Consider the following 20,166-nt stretch of genomic DNA (forward strand, 5'->3'; position numbering starts at 1 on the left):
GACTTTTGAGAAAGCAGTTTTCTTTTGTTTTTGGTGGGTTGTTTTCTATATGTGCATATATATATATATATATATAGAGAGAGAGAGAGAGAGAGAGAGAGAGAGAGAGAGAGAGAGAGAGAGAGAGAGAGAGAGAGAGAGAGAGAGAGAGAGAGAGAGAGAGAGACCTTCAGGATGACCTCAGACCATGAGAAAATTTGTCTTGCCCCATGAAAGCAGGGGTGGGGGAATTGGGGTGGGGCAGCAAAGAATTTAAAGAAAGGAATTATAAATTAGCATATGTAATATATACAGAAGTCCTGAGAATAGAACCCAACAATATAAAAACAAATCTAAACAGCACTATAACTAGAAGATAGTTAACTGCATGAATGCAATGACACTGGGTGACACATCAAAGCCTATCTGAGAAGAACATGATGTTACATGGGTACAGAAAAAGTATGAGGAAGCAAAGCAGGACAGTGAGAAAATATATCAGGCAGAGAAAACAAAGAACAAAAATAGAAGCAACTCCTGAAAAATGTACTATTTGAGGTTAAGGAGACTAAGAGAAGAGATTACATTAAGATTCTAGGTATGGACAAGAATGCCTCCAAAAATGAAATATCTCTCAGAAGAGAGCCTTAATGTGCCATCCAGATGGAAACAATGGGACCAGTGCTGAAAACAAGAAGAAAAGAAGAAATTCAAAGAAATTAGTAAAGCGTTCACTATTATTCCCAATCCCAAAGAAAAAAAAATTGATATGACAGTGAGAAAGCCCTAAATGTGGCATGAACATAAGCAATTTTGGGGTCAATCTTTAAAGCATTCTTCACTGACTGGGGTGGGAGGTGGGAGGGGTGCTTTAAAGCATTAAGTCCAGAGAATTTCTTTCTCCAGTTTGACTAAAAGAAGGGGAATAAATATAAGCTACTCGGAGCACAGAGAATGCAGATGTGCTCATTTTTATTTTGAATATTTATTTTGAATTTTGAATATTTTATTTTGAATAATCAGGCTCATCCATTCATCATGTCTACTTAGAGAAGTTTCATTTTCTTTATTGGAGACCTCTATGTTTGTGAATGGTGATGGAGGAAAGAAAGCCAGTATTGAACATGTGGGCCTGGTAAGGAAGAGAAGACATACATAGATTATTGTTTCACTGTTTCTTTTTTAAAAAATTAAAAAAACAAACAAAAATATTATTTTTATTGACGTACAAATCTGGGAAATATGTAGGGTTCAAGAGGTACCTCAAATTTTCTGGCCTGGGATACTCTTACAGTAGTTATACTCGAAAAGTTGTTAGGGAAAAAAGCAAGAAATTATCTGCTCATATTTGTATGCCATTCTATTCTACCATTTATATAGTACCTAGTATGTGACACATTTGTGCTAAGTATTTTAGCACTTTATAAATAATTTCTTGTTTGATTCCTACAATAACTTTGAAAGATAGATATTATTATTATCCATGTATTACAGTTGGAGAAGTTGAGATAAACAGAGGTTAACTGATTCATTCAGAGTCACACAGCTAATTGATGATCTGAAGCCAGGTTTAAACTTTCTAATTCCAAGCTCAGTGCTCTATCCACTGATAGAGTTCTCTCTACTGAATAATTAACCCTTCCAGCTCTTCAACCAACCTGAAGATTTTTCATCCTTTCATCCTTTATGATGGTAAACTGTTTTTCAAAATTCCACTTGTAGGGGTTGAAAATAGATTAAGAATATTGGGCATAGTCCATATAACTCATGAAAGGGAAAATCCATATATGTTTTAAGGACTAGTCTCTATTTGCCAAGTTTTGGCTCATTTTTGCAGCAGCCATGTACTGAATCATTGAATACTTATGTTAAAAAGATGTTCTTTGGTGTTATTAAGCAGGCTTCAATCTTCTCTATTTTTCCTATTCAACTTTCAGTCTAACTCATTGCCTATTCCTATCCAAGATATATCCACTATTATCTAAATTGTATGTGTCAAACATGCAGCCTACTAGCTATAACCCTCCTGAGCACTGCTGTAAAATGTAATTAGTAAATATTTAGCAAAATAAATAAAAATATAATAAGTCATAGGTGATGTTAATATGTGGTTTTTAAAAAATCAATATGTGGTGCACAGTTTAGTGAACATAAATAGTATATTGGCTTCTGTTTCTATTTAAGATTGCCATCGCTAGACTAAATCAATTTGTTTTCCTATTCACTGTAAATTAATCCATGCAATCTGCATTCTTTATTCATTCCCTCATCAGTGAGTGGCTATGGATCTAATTGAGAAGATCTCTCAATAAACTCAGAAAATTATCATCCACAAGCAGGAACATCTATTGTGAGAGAAGCTAAAACTTTTGATGAACTTATGTCTTCCTGTTTTATACCTTGCTTGATACTGATCATCAGGGAATGATCAAACCAATAGATCTTTGTGACTTCTTTTCCCTCTCTCTCTTTTTTTAAATTATAGCTTTTTATTTATAAGATATAGGCATGAGTAATTTTTCAGCATTGACAATTCCAAAACCTTTTGTTCCAATTTTTCCCCTCCTTCTCCCTCCCCCCTCCCCCAGATGGCAGGTTGACCAATACATGTTAAATATGTTAAAATATAAGTTAAATACAATATATATATGCATGTCCATACGGTTATTTTGCTGTACAAAAAGAATTGAACTTTGAAATAGTGTACAATTAACCTGTGAAGGAAATCAAACATGCAAGTGGCCAAAAATAGAGGGATTGGGAATTCTATTTAGTGGTTCATAGTCATCTCCCAGAGTTCTTTCACTAGGTGTAGCTGGTTCAATTCATTACTGCTCTATTGGAACATCTCATTGTTGAAGAGGGCCATGTGTGACTGCATTTCTCAAGGAATCTTCTTTTATCTGAAAACATGCATAGAGAGACAACCTATAAAAAGAACCTTTAAATTGGAATTTTGGTTTTCCTCTGTATTTGACAAATTTGCCATTAACTTTGACTAAATAGAACTTGAAAACAAAAAAGTAGGAGATAATGTAATGAAAGTATGTTTGTAATATTGAAAAATATCAGGTTATGTGACTAATAATAATAAATCACCTTATTAGAATATCAAGATTTCACTAAATTGCTACAGGTTACTACATTTCTTTAGTTTCCATTCATTATTTTTGGAAAAAAAAATTTCTACCTTAATCATTCCAGTACTGAGTGATCTTTTCCCCATAAAGTTCTTAAATATTTTAAAGAAATCAGGAAACTGAATGAAAGAAAGAAAAAGTCCAAGGATGACAAGGGAGAAAAGACATCAATCAGAATTATTTTTCCCTTTTTATTTTTCCATATTCCAGTATGAAATCTTTCCCTCCCTTCTGACTTTCCATATTATGTCCTTTAAAATTATTACTACATTTCTATTTACTTTCCACAATAATTAGAAAAGTACACAATTTCATTCTGATTTTTCCATAGACTGTACTACTTTTTATGGTTATTTCTTGACTTACTTGTCCAATGAAAACTATAACTTTGAGATTCTTTTCAAAAATAGCTACTTATTCATTCTACACTAAAGAAATTTCTTGCTTTTCAGATTAAGTACTAGGTAGGAAGGTCCAGGAATATTCTACAAGTAAATTGGATTTGTAAGGTAAACTACCTTGAGTCTACTTCAATAAGCATTAACTCATTGGTATTAAGTAATTCATTCTACCACGCTACTGTATTGTTAAGTATTAGAGCTACCCTAAGAGATGATTCCCCAGTGAACCAGTTTTTCATCATTTCTGGAGTACCATATTAAGCAGGAGCCATCATGTAGAAGAAGGATTAGTCTTTCTTTTCTTGATCCCATAAGGCAGAACTTGAAGCAATTGGTAGAGGTTACAAAAAAGCAGATATAGACTTAATATAAAGGAAAACTTCTTAATAATGAAAATTATTCAAAAGTAGTTCTCAAACTGAACCAATGATATCAGGAGGGTAATATAAGTAAATTGTAATTTTGTAAGTAAATTGGATTTAAATCATCCAAGGTTGTTAAAAGTCATTCTCCTTACTCTCTCCTCAAGGATCATCAGAATCCCGTGGCAAAATATAGGTCAGGATGACTGATGATGGCCCTAGATGCAGCTTTGGGAGGTAGTGGGTTCCCCATGACTAGAAATCTTTAAACAAAAACTGCATTGCTGGGTATGGGATTCTTATTAAAATAATGTTAGGACAAAATAGCTTCTGAAGTTCCTTCCTACTCTGAGATTTTTGTGAACTATCCATGGTGGTCATCATCATGAGGTAAAGCCAACTGGCAATAATGCAGGTTATTATGAAAGGTTATAGAATACCATTCCAAATCTCACACCACAGATCAAGATGTCCTAGGTCAAGAGTTCTTAACAAAAGAACTATAATCTTGTTTTGGGATTTCTTTGCAATTTTGTGTATTTTTTTAATGCTTTTAAAAATATTATTTTCAAAATGAGTCCAAAGACTTCATTAGACTACCAAAGAAATTTATGACAAAAAAAAGTTAAGAATCTCTCTGCTAGTGACACTCAGGATGAGACTGAGACATTTAGATAGTAGTATTCCATCTAAGATAGTAGCAATTACTTTTTATCCAATTAAAACTAAAATCAATTTGATCATTTATTTAAAAATCTTTTTTGGAGTTCCAAATTTTCTCCTTTCCTCCATCATTGAGAAGACAACAATATGATATAGAGTATAGATATTCAGTAATGCAAAACATATTTCCATATTAATCATTCTGTAAAAGAAAACAGGCAAAAAAAAGAAAAAAATATATTTTTTAAAGTATGTTTCTGTTTGCATTCAGAGTTTATTCTTTCTCTGGAGTTGCAAAGTATTTTTCATAAGTCCTTTGGCATTATCTTAGATCACTGTATTGCTAAGTCATCCACAGTTGATTATCATACCACATTGTTATTGTGTACAATGTTCTCCCGGTTCTGTTCACTTTACTTTGCATCACTTCATATAAGTCTTTTCGGGTTTTTCTGAGAGCATGCTTCTTGTCATTTCTTATATATCACAATAAAATTCCTTCCCAATCATAAAACATAACTTGTTCAGACCATCCTCAATTGCTGAGCATCCACTCAATTTCTAATTCTTTGCCATCCCTAAAAGAGCTGATATATACATATACATATATATATATATATATATATATATATTTACATATAGGTTCTTTTTAAAAAAAAATATCTTTCAAATAAAGACTTAGTAGTGGTATTGCTGGGTCAAAGAGTATGCACAGTTTTATAGCCCTTTGGATATAGTTCTAAATTATTCTACAGAGTGATTGTTTCAGTTCCACCAATTTCAACAACCATTCCATGTGTGTTTCACTTTTTCCATATCCCCTTTGACATTTGTTGTTTTCCTTTTCTGTTAGATTAGCCATTCTGATATGTGGCACATCAAGATTATTTCAATTTGCATTTCTTTAATCAGTAGTAATTTAATACTTTTTTCATATGATTATAGATAGCTTTGATGTTTTGTCTAAAAACTGCCTATTCATATCCTTTGACCATTTGTCATTTGGGGAATGACTCTTGTCATGAATTTGAATCAGTTCTCTATATATTTGAGAAATGAGACTTTTCTCAGCAAAACTCAGAAAATTCTTTTTTGAGAAAAAACTGAAATTAGTCAAATACTATATACTCAGGCTCAGTGTTTGACTTTCCCCCACCTCAATTTGGAGTACTCTACTTTTTAAAAAGCTGAACTCTAATAGATGGTGAGGTTGACATAGAATAGATGTTTCCAAGGTCTAATGAGTTTGTACATAGATAAGGAAAAAAATAACCATTGAAACATTTCCAAGAAAGACAGGTGTGCAAACGATTCCTACTGAGAGTAGGTGTGATACTGTTTACATTATTGCTCTTGAACAGGGGTTTGCTTCCCTATTTTTTGAAAGTAAATATATACACATTATAAATAAAGTGGATATAATAAATTTTAAAGGCAAGGGAGCCATCACCAAACCAGAGTTCACAGACACTGATTCCATCAATCAATCTTCACCTCTTATTTTCTTTTAAAACAGCAATAGTTTGAGATGGAAATGCTATATTTGTCCCTTTCATATCAGCCTGTTTGTAAGTTTAAGAAAGAAAAGGAAATATTGGTGCCAAAAGCCTACAATTTATTTTGATTGGTCAGCTTTTTTCATTGTCATTTTCAAATGTCAAAATAGGTCACATAGTTTGATGGCTCCTTTGCTACTGACAGCACTTTTTTGGCAGAGACAAGAAAAAGACATAAAGAGAAATTTAGTTAGTTCACATATCAAAAGAATTAGAGCTAAAAGGAATCTTGGAGGATATCCATTCTAATGCTGTCATTTAACAGATGAGGGGGAGGAAGGTCAGAAAAATGACATGTTTTGTCCAAGGTTACAGAGATAGCAAGCAGGGAAGCCAGTATTAGAAACTATGTATTTTTTACTCCAAATCCAAATCTATTTCCTAAAATGGTGCAAAACTGAAGCTTTTTTTTTCCCCTTCACATGGATTTAGAGATGGTTAGAAATTAATTTGTAAATTTGATTTGCATTAGAGTCTGAGAAGTAGGGATCAGGATTTGGAATGGGAAGCCCATGAATGTTTTTCCCTCTTTCTTTGAAATGTCTTCTTTCTTTCTTTTTTTTTTTAGCTGTGAATTCCTAAGTGTAGGGGACACCTGATATGGAAACATCCACCATTGATGAAGATTGGCAAACTTACCAGGCACTAAGGGGTTAAATGATATGTGCCCAAGGTCATATATTAGTATGTGAGAGGGACAGAAATTGAATCCAGGTCTTCACGACTACAAGGCCAGCTTCCCAAAGTATCCTTAATCTAACAATGAAGTAAGGAGCCTGAACAAGCAAGAAAATCTATTGTCCAGTTTATTGAGTGAAAATCAGAATGATTCATTATTGAGCAGCTAAATCTATCTGTTGCTTGAGAATAAAAAACTATTATACTGCAAAATTCAGGGAATAGGGAAGAGGAAGGAACAAGCATTTATTAAGCACCTATTATATTATGTACTATGTATTGTGCTAAACACTTTACAAAGATTATCACATTTATTTGGGCCATTCATTCTAAATATTAATGAATTAACAGAGTAAGCAGGTCTCAGCCACCAATCAAAACTGAAATAGATCTAATGCCTACTTTAGGTCATCATTCTAAATACAAATTGGTAAAATAAGCTCTCCAATATAGACACACTAAAGCAAAAAATAAGACAAATTCTAAAATACAATCAAGAGCAAGTATTAGTCTCTGAGAAGTTCTTTTTTAACTAAGTCAGTCACAAGACACTGGGAAGAAAGCCAGTTTCATGAAGTCTCACACTATGGAATAGTGAATCCTACTGAGTACATAAATAGATCAAAGAATTTTAGAAAGAAGATTAGAATCAAAGAAATTAGAAAGAACTTTAATGTTCATCTAGTTCAATAAATATCTCCAAAATAATTTCCATGATTATGTATCTGAAAAATGGCAATATTCTTTGCTTGAAGACCTTTAATGAAGAGAGGAGTATCCATTATCTTTTGAGGCAGGATATTCTATTTCCTGATGACCATCTTCATAAAGTTTCTTAAAAGGAACAAAGAATCACTTCCTTGTATCTAAACCTTGTTGGATGGGCAGCAGGGTGGGGAAACAATATTTTGTCATTTAAAATTGTTTATATCATTTAAAAGTATTGGATGTAAGACAAGGAAAATAAAGGACCCATGATCAATAATCCTCATAACATTATTAGAGACCTCTAACCAGAAGACTACAGAAATTTTTACTGTATAAATTACCTTGACTTCTGGTATTTCTTTAAAAATAAAAATCTTCCAGAAATGACCATCAATTGAAAAGCTTTTTTTTTTTTTTTTTTTTTTTTTGCTAGTAATGATGTCTTTGTTGTACTACATATTAATTTATATTCTACATAGACTCAATTTTTTATTAAAGCTTTTTATTTTAAAAACATATGCATAGATAATTTTCAACATTCAGCCTTGCAAAACCTTGTGTTCCAAACTTTTTTCTCCTTCCTTTCCCTTTACCTGCCCCGCCATGGCAAATAATCAAATATGTTAAACGTGCAAATCTTCTACACATATTTCCACAATTATCATGCTGCACAATAAAAATCAGATCAAAAGGGGAAAAATGAAAAAGAAAACAAAATGCAAGCAAACAACAATTTAAAAAGTGAAAATACTATGTTGTATTTTGACAACTTCTGATGAAGAAAAATGCCTATTGTGAATAATACATTCTGTAAAGTATTTAGAATGTGAATTGCACAGAAAGAGGTTTAATGACTACTTTGGGATAATGATATTGACCATATATAGAAAATGGAAGTTTCTTCTCTTTCCAAATGTCCCGGAAAATACTTGCTGTTGTTTTTATTTTAAGGCTTGAGCACAGAACAAAATATTGATTACTAGATGCCAACTTTTGTCTAATATAGCCAATCTAAGAGGTAGAATGGATTATGGAGGTAGAATGGATTAGCTAGGTAGATAGTTGGGTCAATAGGTCAACAAAGAAATATATAATTTACTAAATATCCTTAGCATTAGGTTTTTTGATTTCTTAAAACCAAGGCCTCAGGAAGTACCATACTGTAAAAACAAACAAAGAAGATCACAAAGAATTAATTGTGTACAGATTTGTAAGCCATAATATAAGGCCTGAACTTTAATTACATTGGCAAAGTCAATTATATATAATAGGGTTCCTCTTCCATGTGCTTGTATAATTTTAAAGTCTACTAAAACTAAACGGTGTGAAGCAAGCTCAGACACATGGAAATCGTTTTCGAGGGAATATAAAGGAACCATCCCAGAGTCCCTAATTAAACAAAGCTTTAAATTGCTTTTGTATGTTGATACCATTTCAACTATAGATTCATAGGAATAAAAAAATGCTTCAAAAATCTAGTATCAATAAATCTTATACATTTTTTTTTTTATCTTACAGCCATCTGCATATTTTACATGAAACCATTCTTCTTTGGAGTCTTACATTTCAGTGACATAAAATTTGTCTCACCTAGTTTCTGAAAAATCCTACAACTCAATTCAAATGAATTATAAACATATATTGATCATCAACTATGTTTAAGGAATTATTCTTTTTGTTTTTGTAGTCACTTTTTTTGTAGTCACTTTCTGCCAGGGTTCTTTTCACTTGCTTTCCACTAAAATAGTTCCTTCCTTTAGTCAGAATAAAGTTTTGAGTCGTGTGTGTGTGTGTGTGTGTATTATTATTATTTTTTAAGCAAAGTAACTTAAGCATTATTGAATATTTTGTTTTTTACTTCATTTGTAGATTCCCATGTAAGGGCATATATAATTTTTTTTTTATGTAAAATCTTAGTCTAATGTCCTTTCTATAAAATAAGCTTGTCTTGAGCAAGTCATAGTTTTTATTGTCATATTCCATTTCTCTGTATTACAGCCTACCAACTTTCAGCCTAAGAATTTTAGACATTTTATGACATATTGTTTAAGAGACATATTTGCCTTGCTGAGGAGAATATAGTGTGATATGATATACACATGGCTGGTTGGCCTTTTGCATCCAATAGTTGTCTAGCATCATGCAAAGACTGCACAATTTCCTAAATATGATTCAGGGAATCACCTTTTGCTATTCATAGCTGGGTCCAGTCAGTCAGTATTTATTTATTACCAGGCTCCATGCTAAGTGCTGGATCTGGCTCATCATCCATCAATATCTTCTGTTCAAAATGAGTGTATGGAATAGAGATGCAGACTAACTCCATGATCTAACTGCATGTCAGCATCTAGCCAATTGTATTCTTTATATGCTATTTTTACCTGCATGGATTGCTAGATCAATGATTTTTGAGTGGATTTTATGAAGTGTGTCTTACAGTGTTCTGTGACTACGTGAAAATAAAAGAACATAATTCTTTTGAAATAAAAGAACATCATTCTAAAAACAGTAACATCCATAGACCCATGTAGACCTATGACATCAACAGGAAATCCCTCTTTTAGTTGGACTTTGTGCATGATAAATACCTTATATGACCAAATGTCTTCTTGTTTTCTACTTTGTTAGCTGTTAATATTCAGTATATCACTGAGCAACATAATCTTGGTGATTATATTTGTCATATAATTGGTGATTATATCTTATAGGACCTTAATATTTTTTATAGTCTAAAGCTGTAATTTCATCATTTTTTCAAGGAAGAAATCCCTTCTACCAGTGGGAGTAAGTGACTGTAGTGAAATATATAATCTGAGAGAGTTGCCCAGATTATTGAGAGGTTAAGCAACTTGCTGAGAGACATACAGCAAGTATGTTACAGAAGAGGAGCTTGAATCCAGCTTGTCCTAAATCATATTTACTCTCTGTGATTTAAAAATATTCCTAAGAAATTCTTTTTTTTTTTTTTTTTTTTTTTTTTGAGGAGAGCTTTTAAAGCTACATTTGGCCCTAGTCAGATATTTTTTTTCCTTTTTTCACTCAGACTTTATATACTTCATACATCTTAGTTAATTATGTGATTGTGAAAATATGATCCACTATAGAAAATTATCAATGGAAATAGCCTCTTCTTATATTTTCATCCAGAATAACCTCACAACATGAATATTTCCTTCTCATAAATATTTTATAGAAATAATAAAGTAAGCATATGGGTTGGTGGTTGACAATGTCTTTGGGCTCACATATTTTTGATGCTGCTTGATCTTTTCCATTCTTTTAGTCTTCCCTTTTTGAGGGATCTTGAAAATTCATTCTTAATTGCCTTTAAAATTGTCCAAGCATTGACTTCTTCTGCATTTGGTCATCCATGCTTCCCAATTTCACTTTGGAAGTGTTATCATGGACTGAAGTAGAAGATTTCAAACATAATCATTCTACTATTTCTACTGATGAAACTAGATCATCAAAGAACAGGTGCAGCAGATGTCAGATCTGACATATTTCATGTCCATTTATGGTTCTCCCTTCCAGTTTCAACCAAGAACAGTTATATGCTAAAGGTTCACTCGTTCTTTATATTTTAGTTTTTTCATGAAATGCTATTCATAATTTTCCATCATCTTTTCCCATGATCTTTTGCAAATCAGTTTGTACTTTAGTATTTCAGTTGCAGTACTTTTCCATTTCACAAAGAGAAAATATTTGCAGGATATTTTCAAGCCTTTACCCCCTTGTTTATCGTGTTTTAAGTCAGTTCTACTTCTCTAGATAAATCGTTGTCAGTAATAACAAGCATTTATTAAATACCTACTATGTGTCGGTCACTGTGCTAAGTGTTAGGGACACAAAGAAAAGCAAAAACAGGATCTCTTTTGTCAGATTGTTTATTTTAATGGGAGAGAGAACACATAAAAACTGTGTACATAATACACACATGTATATACACACATAATACACATAATATATATATATATATATATACACATACTTGTATATATGTGTGTATGTGTGTATGTAGTATAAATGGGAGGTAATCTCAAAGATAACACATAAATATTAAAGTGTTATTTTAACTGGAACTTGAAGAAAGCCAGGAGACGTAGCAGGCATAGATGAGAAGGGAGATAGTTCCAGGCATGAGGGAAAGCCAATGAAAATGTCATTACTTTTGTCTATTTCCCCTTTTTGGGGAAATTTATTTTCTCCATAGTTCATTTAAACATATTGAGTTGGAGGGAAGATGATAATTTACAGCATCTTTTTTTTTGTTCTTTCTCATAATTTCTAGTGATTTTGACCTTTGATGAATCCAAAGTTTTAACTGAAAACTTTCCCCCTTCCCCTTTTGTTTCCTCTTTAAATCTTATTTGATTAGATTGGCAAGTGTCTATGTGAAGAGATTTTTTTCTAGGCTTCATGAATATTTCATCATTTGCCAAAATCCCATTGTTAGCTTTCAGAAAAACAAATCCTATTCTTTGCTACACTTTCTGTTACCAGATGTTCTTTACATATATCTCCTCTTTTTTCTAATATTTTAAACTTCAATTGAAAGAGATGAAAACTTTACATGTGTGTACCCCCAAGACCTTCAAATTTATTTTTATTTTATTCAAATAATATTTCATATTCACTTCAGCTTTCTTTTGAAGGTATCATTAATCTCCCTGTAAATTATCAAAAAGAGATAGTGGTTGGTATTCACCAATTGATATGACGGTAAGCTCTCCATCACAACTCAGGTATATAACCCTTAAATATTGCATGCGTCTCACATAGCCATGTCAAGTTTATATTAGGCCAGCTTCATACTTCTCAACAAATTGTCACCATCTGATGTCTTTTATTATTTTGTTCAACTCAGCGCTTCTGCAGAAAGATTGAGGACTGATTTCCTTCTGGTTTAATAATAACTCCATCTCCCAATTTCATGGATTTACATTGGTTGTCTCTCATGGCTAGAATGCACTTTCTCCCCACCTCTACCTCTTAACTTCCCTGACTTTCTTCAAGACTTAACTCAGATCTTACTTTTTGTATATTTCCCTCCCTCTCCAGAGTTTTTTCTGAAAGTATTTTCCATTTACCATATATCAATAAATGTTGGTGGATTCCTGTTACCTCTAAAATCAAGGATAAAATCCTCTGTTCAGTCTTTGATGACACAGAGACAGGAGATCTAATGTTGTGAATGGAGAACAATTAGTAGGTGACTTTGATTGAATTATAGAGACCATGAGGAGGAGCAATGACTAATCAGTCTGGAAACACAGAATGGAGTCAGATTATGAAGGGATTTAAAAACTAAACAGTTTTTATTTTATCCTAAAGGCAATAGAGAGCCATCAAAATTTCTTGAATAGGGAAATGACATGATTAGATCTGTATTTGGTTAGACCATATCTATATGAATTAATGAATCTTGCCATGTCCCATAAAACATGAATTTACATATAATAAATATATCATGAAAGGCAGAGTAATGTGCTGGGTAAAGCAAAAGGCCTTTATGTGAAACCATGGGTCAATCACTTAATATTTCTGAATTTTAGGTCCTTTACATATAAAATAGATATAATATCCATCTCCTGGGACTATTTTGAAAACAAATCTCTTTGTGAATCTTAAAGTGCTGTGCAAATGTAATTTATTTTTATGTTTATTGAAAGTTCCCATCAGATTTAATGTGTCTTTTATATTCTTCTGTGATCTTTGACTAAGAAAGACCTTTAAGAATTCAAACCAAGGCAGATTCACTATCAAACTAGTGGAAACCAATTTGTTGATTTCCTCTTGACTTAAAGCAATAATAGAAATGACTGAAATAATTGATGCTCAGTAAATAATTGCAGGCTTATTCCTCTAACCCTCCCTTCCACAAAGAACATTAAAAAAAACAACAAACAGACCCTGCCTGAAGGTACTGCATTAGGCCAAGGGAAACTTTTGTGATAAAAAGATAAGAGAGAAAACTGGTATAATGGATGATAGAATCAAGATTCAAAATAATTTCAGCAGGCTAGAATAGTAGGCCAAAACCAACAAGATGAAATATAGGGATAAATCTAAAGTTCTTGATTTAGCAGGACATGAATTCCCCAAATAAATTCAGGGAGATCTCACTTGACAGCAACTCTTTTGTAAAATATCAAGGGGCTCTATCTGACCACAAATCAGCCAACAGCCTGATAGGATTGTTAAGTCAATTAATGCAATTTTGTGCTGCAATAATAGAAGTATAGTATATAGACAAAGGAAGATAATAGTTCCACTGTACGAGTCGGTTGTATTAAATATAATATTCAGTTCTGGGAACCATATTTTAAGAGTGAAATTAACAAGTTAGCATATCAGAGTGACCATATGTTTAAGGAATTTAAAAAATATAAGGAATATTTAAAAGAATTGAGGTTTTTTTTAGTTTAGAGAAGATTAAAGATCAATGATTAAATAAAGTTTAGCTGCCTTTGAACATTTTATAGGTCAGTATATAGAAGAAGACAAAAAAAATATTCTCTGTTGCTCCACAAGACAGAACAGAATCCATCAGTGGGTAGCAGTTATAAAAATGCATAGTTTGGCTTAAACAAGGAAGACTTTTAAACAATTTGATGTATTCAAAATGGAATGAGTTTCCACACAACAGAGTTGGATCATTATCACTGGAATTTCTCATGGAGGATATGGAACTATCAGAGATATTGAACAGGATGATTTTTAAGGAACACCAATTCTAGGGAAATTTTAATCTAGGAAATATGTAGTCACAGCAATGAATATTCAATTAAGAAAAAAAATCAGCAATCCAGTATCTGTTTACTATGGTAATTAGGGAAAATTGAATTGCATTAAAGTCATCATATCTTTACCCCTGTGAAATAGCCTAAAAACTAAAAGATCACTAATGTAGAAAAAGTAGACTTCGCTGTTTTCTTTATTCAATCATAGTTTATTGCACTGTGTATAACTTGAGACTTTCCATAATCCTTCTTTATTAAGACTTCAGAAAATAACATGTTGTGTCTAAATAGTAGTGAAGTAATTAGAAGATGTGTTTTCCCTTCATATACTCCTATACAAAATTGAGAAGAAAAAACTTTAAGGAATTTTGGACTGCTTTCTAATATCTATCCTGATCTCCACAGTTGCTAGTGCCCTCTTCATTGGAATTTATTTGTGTGTGTGTGTGTGTGTATATATATATATATATATACACATATATATACATATGTACTTATTATGTTATATATGTACATATTATATATATAAGCATGAAGAATACATATTGGTGAGATAATACCATGCAGTTAAATGGAGTTACATTATGAAATAATATACACATAACAGTCTAGAAAAAATTCTTGAACATACACACATGTATGTGTGTGCACATATGTATGTATATATATAGCATTATAATAGTGAATCCCAACTAACTGCATGTCATCATATGACCATATTCTATTTTTTACTATTTTTATATACTATTTTTAAAATTATATATATATATATGGATATATATATGAATATATATTATTAAATACAAATTTATTCTAGGTTTCTGAAAACAGATAACTCTCAATGGTTAAAGTTTTAATACTGTTGCTGCTGACCTCCACTAGTGTATTTTTCAACAGCAATCACCCAGTTAACTCCATTCGTTTTTAGGAAAGACACTAAGAAAGTATAACAAGAACAATTGATATAAAACCTTCCCCCATAACTGAGAAAAACTTTCTCATAGATACATACAACATCTTTAGGATGAAAGAGAAAGGTGACCACAAACTTACAACACAAAGACTATGAAGTTCATGTGTAGAAAATGACTATGGCAAAGGGGTAGGGTACTCAGGCTCCTTATCCTAAATGTGAGGTGAATACTCCCATAAATATACACAGTTCAGTGGAATACCAGTTTTAAAGTTTGATGGTAGAGATGTACACTTGTGGAGAACATGCATTGCAAAGAATACCTCCGGATCCCAGAAGTCCCTTTTTTCCCCTTCACTGACTTATCATGAAGTTCCCTTAGTAGAGAACTAGGTAGTAGAGAAGTAGTAGAGAAGCTCACTGGGCTTTGAGGATTGGTGTATTTCTGGATTCCATACCAGCACTTTTCTCTATCATGAGGGGCTGTATCCCTGAAACTGTTGCCATCTTTGGCTGATTTTGTCTTTGACATTCCTACTGCTGTTGGCTCCTGTTCTGGTGGCTACTGATTCTAATCCCTACTGGAACCTCTCATGAGGTCTTTGAATCCTTCCAAATATAAGGCCATCAGATCTTCTGTTTATTTACTTACTTAGGGAAGCAAAAACACAGAGACAGGGAAAGCCATGTCCTTAGAGCTACCATTAATTAAGTGGGTGACTGGGGAGCAACTCATTCCCCACTTAACTCTTGGGAAGCTACTGACAATAGACCTTCCTTACTTGCAGCTTCTAAGGGAAGAGAGCAGTGAAAAAGGCAGGTTATCCCTGTTATTTGTCTACTCAGTTCCTGCTTTGGAGCACTTGAGTGACCAGTTCTTCCATCTCCACAGGTAATTAGAGGGCCTTTTATCATCACATAGTACAAGGCCCTCAGTCATGCGTGGCCAAAAATCAGTTCCCCAAAATTTCTACAGGGTCATTTGGACTGAAACAAGCAAGGGAATATCTGTATATGCTCCAAGGCCTGCCTTCACTATGGACTATTCCACTCAAGTGACAAATGAATGAAGAATGAGAGTTTCTGCTAGGGGCTGACTTGCTTTTCAGTCTGAGGTAGAAGGAAAATTACTTGTTGACTTATCAAAATGTCTGACCTGAAGGAGACACCATGAGTGTACTGTTGTTCAGGCAGAGGCAATTTTTTTTTCAAATTTTAATGGCAAGAGGGCATGCTGACTCCTGTGATCTTTTAGGCATAGTAAAAAATGATTATAACTCCTAATGTTGTGTGGGTGTCATGAAGCAATGAGAAGATTATAGCTTACTTTGACAGGTGGCCATCATATTTTATCAGCCAAGAAGGGATTCTTGCTGAATCATCAAAATATTTCTCCTTTCAGTTAAAATCATACTTAAGTTGGAGGTCAGGTGTTAGGACAGCAGCATCCTAGATATTTAGAGCTGGAATGGTGCTTTCAGGTTATCAACTATTGTCTCTTTATTTTACAGATAAGAAACTGAAGCCCAGGAATGTTAAATAATTTGACTGGAATTTGAACCCAGACCTTCTTGACTCCTACTCCAATGCTCTATCCACTAAATGCTGTTTCTAATAGTGTCTTCCCCATCTAAAGATACAAATTAGTCTTACAATTCTAAGATGCAATAGTTTTTCTGAAAAGGAAACAATTAGAAATCATCCATACACATTGTTTTTGGATGTTTGTTCTTTTCTATCTTTCTCCTCCCTTTCCCTCTACATTTTCACATAAATATTATAAGATAGAATAAATATGTTTCAGGAAATTTAGACTTAACTGCTCTGTCAAAAACGTGTTTACAATTCAGTCCCTAAACATTTATTAAGCACTTACTATGTGGCAGGAATTGTGCTAAACACTGGGGATGATGATAGATATTAAAAACAAAGATAGTCCCCACCCTCAAAGAGCTTGCAATATAATGTACAAAAGGAAGCTGAAAAGACCGGGTGTGGGGAATAGGGATTGGGGGGTGTGGTGGAAGTTGATAAGAGAATTCTGGAGAAGTCCAAAAGCTATGTAGCTGGTGGGAAACTGGGAGAAAACTGTGTTCAGTCCCCTCTTTAAATAGAGGCCCTGGGGCTTATGAACCAACTCTTCAATCAGAATGTCTAGTCAGAGGGACTGGGTTTACTGATGAACTGATGATAAGACACTATTAAACATTCTTCCCCCTTTGTTGTGGATATTTCAATTTTTTGATTTCCTATTGCCTAGAAGAGAAAAAAAGATCATTGACTGCTTAACTCTGGCACCCCAACTTGTAATATTCATCAATGATTTGCTGTGTTCCTAATTAGTAATAGAGATTGTACATAATTGAGTTTTCTGATTAAAGGACTATACTAAATCAAATGCTTTTCTTTAGTTGCCCCCAGATTTCCTGTATGAAAGTAAGAATAGCATTCAGATAGGCTTTTCTATTATATTTAATTTATACATCATTAAGTGGAGTATCAAAAAATGAACCATTGTGGTATTCTGTGTAAATATATCATATCATATACTGTGACCTATTTAACATATATAGAACTGCTTGCCATCTGGGGGAGAGGGTGGAGCGAGGGAGGGGAAAAATCGGAACAGAAGTGAGTGCAAGGGATAATGTTGTAAAAAATTACCCTGGGATGGGTTCTGTCAATAAAAAGTTATAATTATCAGAAAAAATCTCATTGATGACAGCTTTCCCCTCAGTGGTGGAATTAGCATCAGTTATGATTCTTGTCTATATTCCCCAATTAGATAGTCAATCATTGAACAGGCATTTATTGAGTGCCCAATATCTGCTAGAGATACAAAGTCCTGAGGATATAAAGAAAGGCAAAATCCATTCCATCTTTCAAGCAGCTCACAGTCTAATGAAGAAAACCATATGTAATAGACATGTACTAGCAAAATACATGTAGAATAAACCAGGGATAATGTTCAGAGGGAAGATACTGATACCAAAGTGCAAAAACTTCTTGCAGGACTTGGGATTTTAGCAGAGACTTGATAAGCCAAGAGATGGAGATGAGAAGAAAGAGCATTCTAACCAATAAAAATGTATGGAATCAACTGATGGAGTATTTTATGGGAGGAACAATAAAGTGGTGCAGTGAATAGGACACCAGCTCTGGAGTCTTGTAGACCTGAATTCAAATGTGATCTCAAGTACTTACTAGCTGTGTAACCCTGGCCATATCATTTAACTCCATTTGCTTTTTTTTTTTTTTTTTTTTTTTTTTTTTAAGGAGAAACTGTAAGGAAATCATTATTGCTGAATCAGAACATTGTTGAGAGGAGTAAAGTATAAGGAGATTAGAAAGGTAAAACACAGGGAGTCTAGTCAATCTGTACAGGGCTTTCCTTGCTTTCTCGTTCAGTCATGTGGATACCTAACAAGTAGGCTGGCTGTCTATTGGTAACCCTTTGCTCTCATTATATAGCCTGCTTTCTTTTTAACCAGGTATACATTTATTTATCCTTTACATTGTGTCAAATGAGCAAAGTTGCAAATAGTAAAGAACACTTATAGAGATTCTTATAGAGATGCTAAATATATAGTCACCACCAACATTTCTATTACAACATTGATTAGTTCATGAATAATAATCTCTCCAAGTTTTTAGACTATCACACTTAGTAAAGCATCTAAAATGTTTTTGAAACTGTTCCTTGGTGCTTAAGTAAAGATAAGTTCCTCCCTTATTGTCACTATTGACATTGTTTTAAACAGCTGTGCCTTAAAAAGCAATAGTCCACAAACTGTATTCTATATATGTTGTCTGTGAAACATTACTTATAGGTCTCTTGAAAGTCGGATCAATCCCATTGAATGTGAGCTATTTTTGTCTGTTATAGACTATGCTACCAAACTGCCTACAGATGGGGTTTCCAAAGCTTGGATGGAAACAGTGCAAAAAGATGTTACCCTAAAAAAGCATGAAAACCATTGTTAAAGAATCTCAAATATAAAATCAAATGAATTATTTCTGCTGAAAAAAAAAAAGCAAATCTTCCAGAAAAGTATTTTTTTAAACAATTGTTAATGTGACACCAAATAGATGCAGAATAAACTGATTCTTTCAATTCAATCTGATAAGCCCTTCAAATACCATGGCATAATTATTCTAGGTGCCAGGGATACAAAGACAGAAATGAAAATGCCTGTCTTCAAGGACTTTATCTTCAAGGACTTTACATTGTATTAAAGAATCCAGCATATAAATAGATAAGTATATGCCTTATAACTTAAAGAGGAAGGAGAGGGTATTAATAAATTCAATGGAAGACCTTTAGGAGAGCCATTAAGAAAACTGCGAGAATCCAGCTGTTTCCAGACAAAACTGATATTATGGCCAATTCTTGAGGAAATGCATCTCTACTTGGAAGAAAGATAACAGAAAGGAAATTTAAAAAAAAAAAAAAAAACATGTTATTATTTTGGTCTTCATGGAAGGAAATAAATAGCAAAGTATTAAAGCAGATCCAAAGAAAGAAAGAAAGAGAAGGAGGGAGGGAGGAGGAAGGAAGGAAGGAAGGAAGGAAGGAAGGAAGGAAGGAAGGAAGGAAGGAAGGAAGGAAGGAAGGAAGAAAGAAAGAAAGAAAGAAAGAAAGAAAGAAAGAAAGAAAGAGATTCAAAAAAATACGTTAGACACTGATACTGGATAGAATCTTGAATTTGGAATCTAGAAGGTCTGGGTTCAAAATTCTGCCTCAAATTCTTAGTAGTTGCATAACCTTCAACAAGTCATTTAACCTTGCTTAACCATGGCTTCCTTATCTATAAAATGAGGAGATTGCATTCTGGCTTCTAAGATTGCCTTCCAGCTCTAAAATCTGGGATCCTATGTCTATTGATAGAGTTCAACATGGTTAAGGTGTTTTAGTCATTTTCATTTGTATCTGACTCTCCATGACCCCTTTTGGGGTTTTCTTGGCAAAGATATTGGAATGGTTGGCCATTTCCTTCTCCAGTTCATTTTTTCCCCCCTGAAA

The 20,166-nt window shown here is 33.2% G+C and overlaps 1 protein-coding gene and 1 pseudogene across 1 annotated transcript in view; both read left to right on the forward strand.

Moving 5' to 3' along the window:
• CNKSR3 (CNKSR family member 3) overlaps positions 1-20,166 on the forward strand; it is a 194,889-nt gene that overhangs the window by 6,400 nt on the left and 168,323 nt on the right. The window lies entirely within an intron of this gene.
• LOC100918138 lies at positions 210-780 on the forward strand (annotated as a pseudogene).

The sequence above is a fragment of the Sarcophilus harrisii genome, chromosome 4, assembly GCF_902635505.1.
Source record: "Sarcophilus harrisii chromosome 4, mSarHar1.11, whole genome shotgun sequence".
NCBI lineage: Eukaryota > Metazoa > Chordata > Mammalia > Dasyuromorphia > Dasyuridae > Sarcophilus > Sarcophilus harrisii.